This window comes from Desmodus rotundus, chromosome 9, assembly GCF_022682495.2.
Source record: "Desmodus rotundus isolate HL8 chromosome 9, HLdesRot8A.1, whole genome shotgun sequence".
Classification (NCBI taxonomy): Eukaryota; Metazoa; Chordata; class Mammalia; order Chiroptera; family Phyllostomidae; genus Desmodus; species Desmodus rotundus.
The window spans coordinates 57,785,848-57,799,452 of NC_071395.1; the positions used below are offsets into that span (position 1 = coordinate 57,785,848).

The window sequence follows — 13,605 nt, forward strand, 5'->3', positions numbered from 1 at the left end:
AAGCGGGACAAGTCCTCAGGGTGCAGCCTTCCTTGGACACCACATGGCTCTCTCACCACAGAGCCTCATCTTATTGGAAAACTGCATCTTTCCTCAGAGAGATCCAAGCCAGCCACACGGATAACTGAGGAAGCATAAATCCCTGTCTCGGGACCCACAAGACACACAAGTGACAGTCTCAGCAGACACTGTGCTGGGGTCAGAAGAAAAGAGAGTGGAAGCAAACTCAGCGAGATACCTCCACAGTCTTTCTCCTGCTCACACAGAGGACCACAGGCTGGGAATGCTCCTCCCCACTGCTTCTTCCATCTCAGGTTGTCCCACAGCACTGCAGAGACCTGACTTACTTGATTCTTATATCAGCCAGGCAAGGTGGCCATGCAATGGTCAGTGTTGCATATTTTTTACAGATTAGAAATCTCAGGCTCATCAAATTGTGTGTTTCTATTAAGGTCAAAGAGCAAGTGTGCGGTGGAGAGGGAGCCCAGACTTAAGCCTTCTAGGGTCACTGCTGCCTGCTGCCCACCTGCCCATGCTGCCTTTGCTATAAGCACCCCTGGAGGCATAAAGGCCTGGCTATGCATTGCACTTTGTGGCATTAAGATTTGGATGCACTATTTTTGGGTCAAGTGAGCTTATTTTCTCACCCAACAAGAGCATGAGGGCCCTGGAATAGAGAGCTGCCACTCCTGAATAGCACTCAGATGGTGGGGCACAGTTACAGAAAGGCACATGTGTGAGGCCATAGGCCTTGGCTGAAGAACATCTCATACAATCTTACAAATGTATGAGAACATCTCATACATTTCTTCATACTAGAATTTTTAACAATCATATGTTGTTGAGCTCTAATGTGACTGAAAATCAGGAAAAGTGTGAACACAGAAAGAAGTCATTCAGACCATGGAGCACGAACAGATTGCGTCAAGGAAATGAAGTGCTGACCCGTCCCCTGCTCTCCATCTTCCCCTAAGTCAGAGCAGAAAAGACAGGTCAGCAGGATGAAGAAGGAAGTGGACTCAAGAGGGATGAGCAGAAACCGAGCAAGTCACAAGTAGCTTCTAGTAAGCTTTGTCTCCAGCTAAGAAGTTCACCACAGGGTCCTTAGTAAACATGCAGAAGGAATGTGCAGGATTACTAGCTGTTATAGACCTACTGTTTGTATCCCTCTAAAACCTTCATGTGAAATTTGTAACTGCCAGTGTGATAGTGTTAGGAGGTGGAGCCTTTGGGAGGTTTGATCAGGTCTCCAGTGTGGAGACCTCATGGTAGGATCAGTGCCCTTCTAACTGAGACCCCAAGTGTTCCCTCGCCCCGCACTGGGAGAGAGCTCAGTGGGAAGGTGACTGGTGGCCTGAAGAGCGCTCAGCTAGAACTGGGTCATTGTCAGAGCCATGATCTTGTGCTTCTGGCCTCCAGAACTGTGAAAAATAAATGTTCATTGTTTAAGCCACCCAGTCTATGGTAGTCTTATTATGGCAGTTTGAACAGACTAAGAAACTGGCAAAATGGAGGACATTCCAGGAGACTGGAGACAGGCATCAAAAAGGAAAATAAAGGATATTTTGAAAGTTATAGAATGGCAAATGTTACCACATTTTCCAGAAAAGGACTAGAAGGGATCTTGAAAGAGATGTTTGAGGAACACAGTGAAGTGGCAGCAGTCACAAGCAAAGAGATTGTTAGGAATAACTCACGTCTGAATGATCAAAACGTTGGTAATCACTGAGACTGAGAGAAGGGTACACAGCTTGTAATGAACTGCTGAGAAAATTGAACAAGCAAGTCCTCCCAACCAATCCACTAGGGTCAGAGCATGGCAACCAACATCGTATATCTTGGTTTCAACTGATCCATTCAACTGCGTTCCACATTTACTTAGTACAGATACCATCTCATGCACCATATTAAGTTAAAAAATTATTGTTTTTTTAAAATTTTAATAATGATATATACCTTATGTCAGAAAAAAAGTGTCACAAAGAAAACTGAGGAAGATTTTATATTTGTTGAACATTTACTATGTACCTGGCATGGGATGATGACTTTTAACAGGATGAACTCATTGAGTTATTACTAGACCAAGATACAGGTGCTGTTTTTATCTGTATTTTTAAATGGAAAAAAGACATAGAATGAAAGAAATTACTTCAAGACTGAGAAGAAGGAGCTTCCTAGATGGAAGCTGGGAGTGGGAGAGTAAGGGGACCCTCCAGGCCAAGGAAGATAGTGCACAAGGGTGGGGCAGGATGGAAGAGCAGGCTATGCTCTTAGGACCAAAAATGAATTCATCATTACTCAAAGTAGAGCGGAGGGTGTGGTGGGCAAGAGGGCAGAGCAGCCCACTAGCAGTGGTCAGAGGCAGCCTTGCAAGCCCAGGTTGGACATATGCCACGAACTTTAGTCTGACTTCAAAGAAGAACTTTGGAAGAAGGCATTTTAAGCAATGACTCAAATTTATCAAATTTGCATTTGAAAGCTGCCTCTGATGTTATGTAAAAGAAACATTAGAGGTAGAGGGAACCGAAAGTTTTTTGTTTTTCATTTTTTATTTATTAACTAGAATTGTCCTCTTTTTACTGGCTAATCAGCCTCCTGGGATGTCTCGATATTCAGCAAAGCAAGGCCTAAGGAGCAGGCAGGAACAGGACAAAGGGTGACGTGGGGAATGGGTTACAAAAGCTAAAGGATACTATAAATACTCGGTGTGAGACACTTGTATAATGTTGGGGTAAAGAGATAATGGCCTAAAGAAAAGAAAATTTGGAGTTCCAGCCAAAGATGGAGGTGTAGGTAGAAACCCTTCACTTCCTCATACAACCAAAAGAAGGACAACAACCAATCTAAAATCAGTAAACAACGAGAAGTGCCAAAAAATCAAACTGCATGGAACTCTGATAACCAAGGAATTAAAGAAACAGTCAACCAAAACAACCAGACCAGTAAGGCAGTGGACGGAGAGAACCCATGGTGAGGCTTTGGACCGTGCAGGAGGGGCTCGCTGAATGGGAAACTGAGACTCAGAGTTGACTGTGGATTATGGCAGTCGTGCGGTGGGAGAAACTCCCAGTCTCACAGGAGAGTTCATTGGAGAGTGGGGCTAGAGACGAGCAGGGGAGCTGCATTGTTCCCTCTCTGGCCCCTCCCCCAAAGGCAGTGTGGTAGCACAGCAAGGAGGGTTGCCCCACCCTGGTGAATACCTAGGGCCTCACCCCCTTACAATTTAATAGGTGCCCCGAGACAAAGAAATATGGCCCAAATGAAAGAACACAGCAAAGCTTCAGAAAGAGAGCTAAGCAATGAGGAGATAGCCAACCTATCTGATGGAGAATTTAAAGCCCTGGTAATCAAAATGTTCACAGAACTGACTAAGCTTGGTCAAAAAATGAAATAATGAAATAAACCAAAACATTCAGGGAACCAACAGTGACAGGAAGGAAACCAGGACTCAGATCAACGATTTGGAACAAAAGGAAGAAATAAACATCCAACTGGAATAGAATTAAGAAACAAGAATTCAAAAAGAAAATAAGAGAGACTTAGGAACCTCTGGGACAACTTGAAAGGTTCCAATAACTGAATTATAGAGGTGCCAGAAGGAAAAGAACAACAGCAAGAAATGGAAAACTTATTTGAAAACATAATGAAGGAGAACTTCCCTAATCTGGCAAAGGAAATAGACTTCCAGGAAGTCCAGGAAGCTCAGAGAGTCCCAAAGAAGTTGGACCAAAAGAGGAACACACCAAGGCACATCATCATTAAGTTACCCAAGATTAAAGACAGGGAGACAATCTTAAAAGCAGCAAGAAAAAAGGAGACAGTTACCTACAAAGGAGCCCCATAGGACTATCAGCCGATTTCTCAGAAGAAACCTTGCAGGCAAGAAGGGGCTGGAAAGAAGTATTCAAAGTCATGAAAGGCAAGGACCTACATCCAAGATTACTCTATCCAACAAAGCTATCATTTAGAATGGAAGGGCAGACAGAGTGCTTCCCAGATAAGGTAAAGTTAAAGGAGTTAGTTCATCATCGCCCAGCCCTTATTATATGAAATGTTAAAGGGACTTATATAAGAAAAAGAAGATAAAAAATATGATCAGTAAAATGACAACAAACTCACAACTATCAACAAATGAACCTAAAAGAAAAAGAAAATCAACGAAAACAAAAACTAAGCAAACAACTAGAACAGGAACAGAATCAGAGAAATGGACATCACATAGAGGGTTTTCAGTGGAGAGGGGGATGGGAGGAATAGGCAAGAAAAGGTACAGGGAAGAAGAAGCAAAATTGGTAGGCATAAAATAGATGGGGAGAGGTAAAAATGGTTTAGGAAACAGAGAACTCAAAGAACTTGTATGTACAACCCATATGAACAAAGTGGGGGGATGCTGGAGGGTTGGGGGTGAAGGGCAGAGGGGGGATAAAGGGGGAAATTGGGAACATTGTAATAGCATAATCAATAAAATAACTTTAAAAAGAAAAAAAATTTGGCTGTACCTAACAAAATATAAATTGCCTGATAGTTTTGCTTCATTAATTCCACTTGTATGTGTCCACCTCAAAAGAAATATACATACATAAAGTTGCATGTACAAATATGCTTTTGTCACAGTTGTTTGTAATGGTGAAAAACTAGAAACTAATCCAGAGTTTCATCATTCAATCAGTAGCTAAATAATCGCCACAATGGATGCCATGGGATATTTGCCCAAGTCTGTAAATTGGTACATACCAGCACAGCAATGTAGTCACAATAAAATTAAAAAGCATATCATAAGAAAGTAGTCACATTATGATTCCAGTTTTGACAGAGAGATAGAACATTATGGTTTGAATTGTGCTCCCCCAAAACTTCATACTTTAAAGTCCTAGCCCCCAGTATTTCAAAATGTGACTTCATTTAGAAATAGGGTCATTGCAGGTGAAATTAGGTAAGATGAGGTCATTAAGGTGAGCCTTAATCCAATGTGAATAGTGTTTTTATAAAAAGGGGAAATTCGGACACAAACAGACACAAACCAACTCAGGAGGTACACCGTGGAGACATGAAGGGTCAGAGTGTGGTGATGCGTCTGGAAGCCAAGGAATGCCAAAGATCACCAGGGAACCACTAGGAGCTGGAACAGAAGCACCGAGAAGACTCCCTCCCAGCTTCAGAAGGGGCCAATGCTGCCAGCACCTCGCACTTTGTTGGCCTTCGCTACCGAGAGACAATAAAGTTCATTTGGAACATTCTATACAACAATGGCAAAAACACACGTTTTTCTCAAGTGCACATGGAGCATTGATGGGATAAATAATAAGTTAGACCACATGACAAGTTTTAGCAAATTCAAGAAAACTGAAATCAAGTATCTTCTCTGACTACAATGGTATAAAACTAGAAATGAGTAACAGAAAGAAAACTAGAAAATTCAAGAATATAAGAAAATTAAACAACACTCCTGAATAACCAATGGGTCAAAAAAGAAATTATAGGGAAAAAAAGTACCTTGAAACAAACAAAATACTGAAAACACAATATGCCAAAACTTATGGGGTGTGGGAAAATGAGTTCTAATAAAAAAATCTCTAATAAACATATATATCAAAAACATAGAGAGAACTTAAGTAAATAACCTAATTTTACACCTCAAGGAAACAGAAGAATAAGAACAAACTAAGCCCAAACCTACCAAAAAAAGAAAAAAATTTAAAGATGATTATAACAAATAAAATAGAGAACAGGAAAACAATAGAAAAATTTAACAAAGTAAGACCAAGTTTTTGTAAAGATTAACAAAATTGACAAACCTTTATCTAGACAAACCAAGAAAAAAGAGAGGAGACCCAAATCAACAAAATTATAAATGAAAGAGAAGATATTGCAACTGATACCACAGAAATACAAAAGATCATCAGATGCTACTATGAACAACTATAAGCAACAAACTAGACAACCTAGAAAAAATAGAAAAATTCTTAGAAATATACAACTCATCAATACTGAGTCAAGAAGAAATAGAAAACCCAAACAGATCAATTACTAGTAAAAATAACTGAACTACTAATCAAAAAACTGCCAACAAAGAAAGGCCCAGAATAAAATGACTGCACTGTAAGTTTTATCAAATATTTAAAGAGAATTAATGAAATCCTGCCACAAAAATATCAAAGAGGAGGGAATACTCCCAAATTCATTTTATAAAGCCAGCATTACCCTGGTACCAAACCAGACAAAGACCATACAACAAAAGAAAACTATAGGTCAATATCCATGATGAGCATAAATGCAAAAATTCTCAACAAAATACTAGTAAACCAAATTTAGGAGCACATAAAAGGGATCATTCACCATGATTAAGGAAAATGTATCCCTGGGATACAAGAATGATTCAAAGTGTACAAATAATGTGATACATCATATTAATAGAATGCAAGATAAAGACTATGTAGATGAAGAAAAACATTTAACAAAATTCAACATCCATTCATAATAAAAACTTCTAACAAATCAGGTGTAGAAGGAATGTACCTCAACATCATAAAGTCCATGTATGCCAAGCCTACAGTTAACAGCATGCTCAATGATAAAAGTTTGAAAACTTCATATCTAAGATCAAGAACAAAATAAGAGTGTCCACTCTCATCACTTCTACTCAATATACTAGGGGGGACCTCCAAAAAACAAAAGTTATTTATTAAAAATTGTGTATTTTTTCTTACATGTTTAAACTTTAGTCACCTTCAAAGTACTCTCCATTTGATGCAATACACCTACAGAGACATTTTTTTCCACTGCTCAAAACAGTTTTTGAACTCATCAATTGTGATGCTTTTTAGTGTTTCTGTCATTTTTTGCTTCATCTCATCCACATCAGCAAAACATTTCCCTTTGAGGACTTTTTTATCCTGGGGAAAAAAATAGTCGCTCAGGGAAAAATCAGGTGGATAGGGTGAGTGAGGGCATAGGGGTCATGCCATTTTTTAAAATCAAAAACTACTGAACAATCAGCACAGTGTTGGCAGGCATGCTCATAAATCACCCATGATGAAATGGGCAAATGTGTTGAAAGAGTCTTCAAAAAAATTTCATTGAAGCTGAACGCAGTCTCTCATGAAAATGCTAGCTGGTACACTGATACAGATGAGTTCCTAGAACACTCACCTAGTGGGGGAAGCCTGGACTACAAGATAATTCCAGTTTTTTGGGGTCCCTTTTATAGTACTGAAAATCCTAGCCAGAGCAATCAGACAAGAAAAAAATAATAAGAGGCACCAGAATTGGGAGAGAAAGAAGTAAATTGCCTCTATTTACAAATGACATAATATTTTATTTTTAACTGAATTTATTGAGGTGATGTTGGTCACTGAAATTTTATAAGTGTCATGTATACAATTCTATAATACATCATCTTTAGTTGAGTCTCATTCCATCACCATTTATTCCTCCTTTACTTTCTTTCACCTCCCCCCAATACCCTTCCTTCTGGCAATCACCATACTGTTATCTATGTCCACCAGTCTTTCTCTTTGGTTCTTTGCTTAATCCCTTCACTCATCCTACCCAGTACCCACCCCTTCCCCTGACAGCAGATGACATGATTTTATCTAGAGAAAATCCTAAAGACTCAACCAAATAACTGTTAGACTTAATCAATGAATCCAGTAAATACAGAATACAAAGTCAATAACAGCAATAAAAAAATACATAAATAAATTTAAAAAATTTTTAAAGTCAATAACATTTCTATATACTAATAATAAATTATCCAAAATATAATAAATGTGAAGACTATCCCATTTACAATAGTATCAAAAACAATAGAATACTTAGGAGTAAATTTAACCAAAGAGGTTAAAGATCTCTACACTAAAAACTACAAGACATTGATAAAAGAAATTGAAGAAGACACAAGAAATGGAAAGATAGCCCTTGTTCATAAATTAGAAGAATTAACATTGTTGTTAAAATGACTACACTACCTGACACCATCCATACATTCAATGCAATTCGTATCAAGACTGCAATGCCAATTTCTACAGAAGTTGAAAAAACAATCTTAAAATTCTTATGGAACCACAAAGACCCTAAATAGCCAAAGTAACTTGAGAAAGAAGAACTAAGCCAAAAGCATCATACTTCCTGATTTCAAATTATATTATAAAGCTATAGTCATCAAAACAATATGACATTGGCATATAAACAGTTACACAGACTAAAGGAACAGAAATAAACATATGTATCTACAGCAAACTAATGTTTGACAAGTGAGCCAAGATTACTCAATAAAGAAAAGACAGTGTCTTCAGAGCTGAACAGGTAGCATTATTCCCTCTTGGACCCCTCCTCCACATACAGCACCACAACACACTGACGTGAGCTGCCCCAGCCTAGCGAATACCTAAAGCTCTGCCCCTTACTATGTAACAGGCCTGCTAAGACAAGAAAAAAAAATGGCCCAAATGAAAGAACAGATCAGAGCTCCAGAAAAAATACAACTAAGCAACAAAGAGATAGCCAACCTATTAGATGCACAGTTCAAAACATTGGTAGTCAGGATACTCACAGAAATGGTTGAGTACGGTCATAAAATAGAGGAAAAAGTGAAAGCTATGCAAAGTGAAATAAAGGAAAATGTGCAGGGAACCAACAGTGACAGGAAGGAAACCTGGACTCAAATCAACGGTTTAGACCAGAATGCAGAAAGAAACATTTGATCAAAACACAGTGAAGAAACAAAAAATCAGAAAAAATGAGGAGAGGCTTAGGAACTTCTGGGACAAGTTTAAACATTCCAACATCTGAATCATAGAGGTGCCAGAAGGAAAAGAACAACAGCAAGAAATTAAAAACTTATTTGAACAAATAATGAGGGAGAACTTCCCTAATCTGGCAAAGGAAATAGAATTCCAGGAAGACCAGAAGCTCAGAGAGTCCCAAAGAAGTTGGAACCAAGGAAGCACACACCAAGGCACATCATCACTAAGTTATCCAGGATTAAAGACAAAGAGGCAATCTTAAAAGCAGCAAGAAGAAAGGAGACAGTTACCTACAAAGGAGTTCCCATAAGGCTATCAGCTGATTTCTCAGAAGAAACCTTGCAGGCAAGAAGGGGCTGGAAAGAAGTATTTGAAGTCATAAAAGGCAAGGACCTACATCCAAGATTACTCTACCCAACAAAGCTTTCATTTAGAATGGAAGAGCAGATAAAATGCTTCCCAGATAAGGTCAAGTTAAAGGAGTTCATCATCACCAAGTCCTTATTATATGAAATATTTAAGGAACTTATCTAAGAAAAAGAAGAATATAAAAAATATGAACAGTAAAATGACAACAAATTTATAACTATCAACAACTGAACCTAAAAAAAACAAAAACAAACCAAGCAAACAACTAGAACAGGAACAGAATGACAGAAAGGAAGATCACATGGAGGTTTATCAGTGGGGAGGGGGAGGGGAAGGATAGGGGGGAAAAGATACAGGGAATAAGTAGCATAATTGGTAGGTACAAGATAGACAGGGAAATGGAGAAGCCAGAGAACTTATATGTACAGCCCATGGACATGAACTGAGAGGGGGAATGCTGGAGGGAGGGGGGTACAGGGTGGAGGGGGAGAAAGGGGAGAGAAAAGAATGGGACAACTGTAATAGCATAATCATTAAAATATACTAAAAATAAGAAACATGGAACAGGCTGACAGCTGTCAGAGAGGAGGGGGTTGGGGACCTGGGTGAAAAACAGTGAAGGGAGTAAGATATATATATGAAATCCGTAGACATAGACAACAGTATGGTGATTGTTAGAAAGAAAAGGGGTTTGGGGAGGTGGAAGTGGGCAAAGAGGTATAAGTGGGGACAGAAAGAGACTCTGCTGGGGTGATGGGTGCCCAATGCAGAGTGCAGATGATGTTTTATTGAGTTGTATACTTGAAACCTGTATGGTTTTATTAACCAATGTTGTGCCAGTAAATTCAATTTTAAAAAGAATGGGATGGGATGGCATATGAGTAGTTTTTAATTAAAACATTAAAATAATTTGCCCTGGCTGGTGTGGCTCAGTGGATTAAGTGCAAGCCTGTGAACCAAAAGGTCACTGCTTCAATTTCCAGTCAGGGCACATGCCTGAGTTGTGGTCCAGGTCCCCAACTGGGGGCATATGAGAGGCAATCTCTCGACATATCTCTTGCACATCAGTGTTTCTCTCCCTTTCTTTCTCCTTCCCTTCTCCTCTTTCTAAAAATAAATAAATAAAATCTTTTTAAAAATTAAAAAATATATATGTATCAGAATATATATTTATGTCCAACATTATTTACTTGTGTACCTCAAAACTATTCCAAGAGTCTCAAATGAAAAACACCATGTCCTGGGTTTCTTAATAAAGGTGTATGCTTTTTGTCAGTATATTTTATTCAGAGTTATATAAGTATGGCATTCTAAAGGAGTTACTCTTTCTGTCTTCAATAAGTCATTTGGTAGAAAAAGTATGGGCATGTGATAATTTTCAAAAGTAGAGAACCATAATACAAGAAAAGGGGATAAATTGATAATAAAGGAAGTTCTCAATAATATATATATATATATATATATATATATATATATATATATATATATATATATATATATGTGTGTGTGTGTGACAGCTCTGGCAGGTGTGGCTCAGTGGATTAGCACCAGCCTGCGAACCAAAAGTTTGCCAGTTTAGTTCCTGGTCAGGGCACATGCCTGGATTGTGGGCCAGGTCCCCAGTTAGGAGCATGTGAGAGGGAACCAGTCAATGTTTCTCTCGCACATTGATGTTTCTCTCCCTCTCTTTCTCCCTCCCTTCTCCTCTCTCCAAAAATAAATAAATAAAATCTTTAAAAACATACATGGTACCACACTCACACACACACAATGGAATACTATTCAGCCATTAAAAAAGGAAGAAAACCCCACCATTGGTGACAACATGAATAAACCCGGAGGGCACTGTGCTAAGTGAAATAAGTCAAAGGGAGAAAGACAAATACTGTATGATCTCACTTATATGAAGGATTTTAAAAATCCATAAACCAAACTCATAGGAAAAAAAGAGATCTGATTTGTGATTACCAGAGGTGAAGGTGGGAGCTAAGGTCAGGGAATTAAGTGAAGGTTGTCAAAGGCACAAAGAAATTTCCAGTTATAAGATAAATAAGTACTAGGGACGTGATATACAACACGATGACTGTCATTGACACTGCTGTGTAAACTACTTTTGAAAGTTAAGAAAGTAAATCCTAATGGTTCTCATCAAATGAAAACAAACATTTTTCGTAACTACACGAGGTGATGGGTGTTAACTAAACTTACTGTGGTAGTCATTTCAAAGCATAGGTATGTCATGCCATTATGCTGCACACCTGAAACTTCACAGGGTTGTATGTCAATTACATCTCAGTAAAACTAAAATAGCAATAACTGCCTGTTATTTAAGCCATTCGGTTGGTACTTTGTTACAGCAGCCCTAGAAAACCAACACATAGAGTATATAGAGATGGTTGGGTGGGTGGACAGACAGATGGATGTTTAAATATTTCTGTCTGCAAGTTTGCTCATCAGCCTGTTGTAAAGGGTTCTCTCAGAAGTGGGCTGAGAAGACACTGTCACTTCTTACTTTGTGGAGCCAAGTCTTACTTCTGTAATTTCCAGTCCAGCACACAGGAAGCCTCGGAGTCAGCACTCCACACTAACAACAAGTGAAAAGCAGAAAAAACAGACAAATTTGCAACTCTTCTTTGATCTGTAAGTGAGGTCACAGGACAAACCACTGCCACAAAAGGGGAGAGACAGAGAACCACACTTGTTGGATCTGAAGACCCTGCAGGGACTGGCACTCGGGTAGGGACCCTGAACTGTGGCTGACTGGCTGGAGGCTCAGTGTGGACAGTCAGAGAGACAAAACACCATGGGTCCAGTCACAGGGGCCCCTCTGCTTTTATGAGTTTTACCTCCAGGAGCTCAATGAAACCCTCACAGTGAACTTCAGATAAAAATCCCTTTGTGCTTTTAGCAGGAGGAGGGGAAAAAGAACTCCATTCTTCTTGAAGGGACTTATTCACAGGAGAGACTGGTTACACAAAGCCTGCCCTGCTGGGATATTGCCAAAGCTTAACTGACCTCAGGGAAAGGAGTCCTCAGTGTGAACCTCTGTGGGGACCTGTTTCACCTAATGGGGCAGGGGCACCAAGGACTGAAACCTACTCCTAGGATGACAGATGTATCCCGCTCCACACCTCATCACTGTGTAACTAAAGGCCTATTTATAGAAGTTCCTTTACCCCATACAGCATGTCCAGCTATCAAGAAAAAATTACAAGATATAGTAAAAGGCAAAAATCAGAGTTCAAAGAGACAGAAAAAAATCAGAAACAGACTCACATATTACAGCAATGTTAAAATGAACAGATCAGAAATTTAAAACAAGTACGATTAATACACTAAGGGTCCTAATGGATAAAGTAGACAACATGCAAGGACTGACAATGTGAGCAGAGAGAAGGAAATTCTAAGAAAGAACCAAAAAGATATGTTAGAGATAAAAATCATTGTAACAGAAATAAAGAATGCCTTTGATGGGATTAACAGGAGACTGTAAATGACTGAGAAAAAACAATCTCTGTACTTTAGGATTTTAATACAAACTTCCAAAGCTGAAAAAGTTAACAGGAAATAAAAACACTGAAAAAAAAAAAAAAGAACAGAATATCCAAGAACTGAGAAACAACAATAAAAGTCCATGTATGAGTATAACATACACACAATGGGAATTCCAGAAGGAAAAGGACACAGAAAGGAACAGAAGAGACATGTGAAGCAATAATAGCCAAAAATTTCCCCACAATTAATGTGAAATCCCTAACCACAGACCTAGACAGCTCAGAGAACACCAAGCAGCATAAAATGCAAAACAAACAAACAAACAAAAACCTACAGCTAGGCATATCATTTTTACAATATGAAAAATCAAATGTAAAAGAAAAATCCTGAGAGAAGCCACAGGAGAAAAATAATCCTTGTCTATTGAGGAGCAAATATAAGAATTACATCTGACTTCTCCTCAGAAATCATGTGAACAAGAAGAGAATGAAGTGAAATATTTAGTGTTGAGAGAGAAAAAAAACCCTAAAAGTCTATACCCTGTGAAATTATCCATAAAAAATGAAAAAGAAAGAGACTTTCTCAGACAAAAAAATAATGAGGAAAACTGGCCAATAAACCCAGCTTGCAAGAGATATTTTTTTGAAAGTTCTTTACAGAGAAATAAAATAATACAGGTTAAATGCACATAAAGAAAGAAAGCATCAGAAATAAATAAAGGGAAGGTGAAATGAAAACTTTTATTTTTCTTATTCTTAATTGATCAAACAGCATCATGTTCAAAATAATAATAGAAAAAATGTATTCGATTATTTATACTGATGTGTAGATATGCACTCATATAGAAGTGAAATTAATGACAGCCATGATACAACTAACAGGAGGGAGGAATCATTACTATTTTGTTATTATAAAGTATTGATACTACCTGTGAAGCAGTAGAAGATTATTTGAAAGTGGCCCTGGCTTGTGTGGCTCAGTGGACTGAGTACCAGTC

At 38.5% G+C, this 13,605-nt stretch overlaps 1 protein-coding gene across 2 annotated transcripts in view; it reads right to left on the reverse strand.

Annotated features, from left to right (window-relative positions):
• NLRP3 (NLR family pyrin domain containing 3) overlaps positions 1 to 13,605 on the reverse strand; it is a 133,874-nt gene that overhangs the window by 11,333 nt on the left and 108,936 nt on the right. The gene's annotated exons all lie outside the window — the stretch shown is intronic.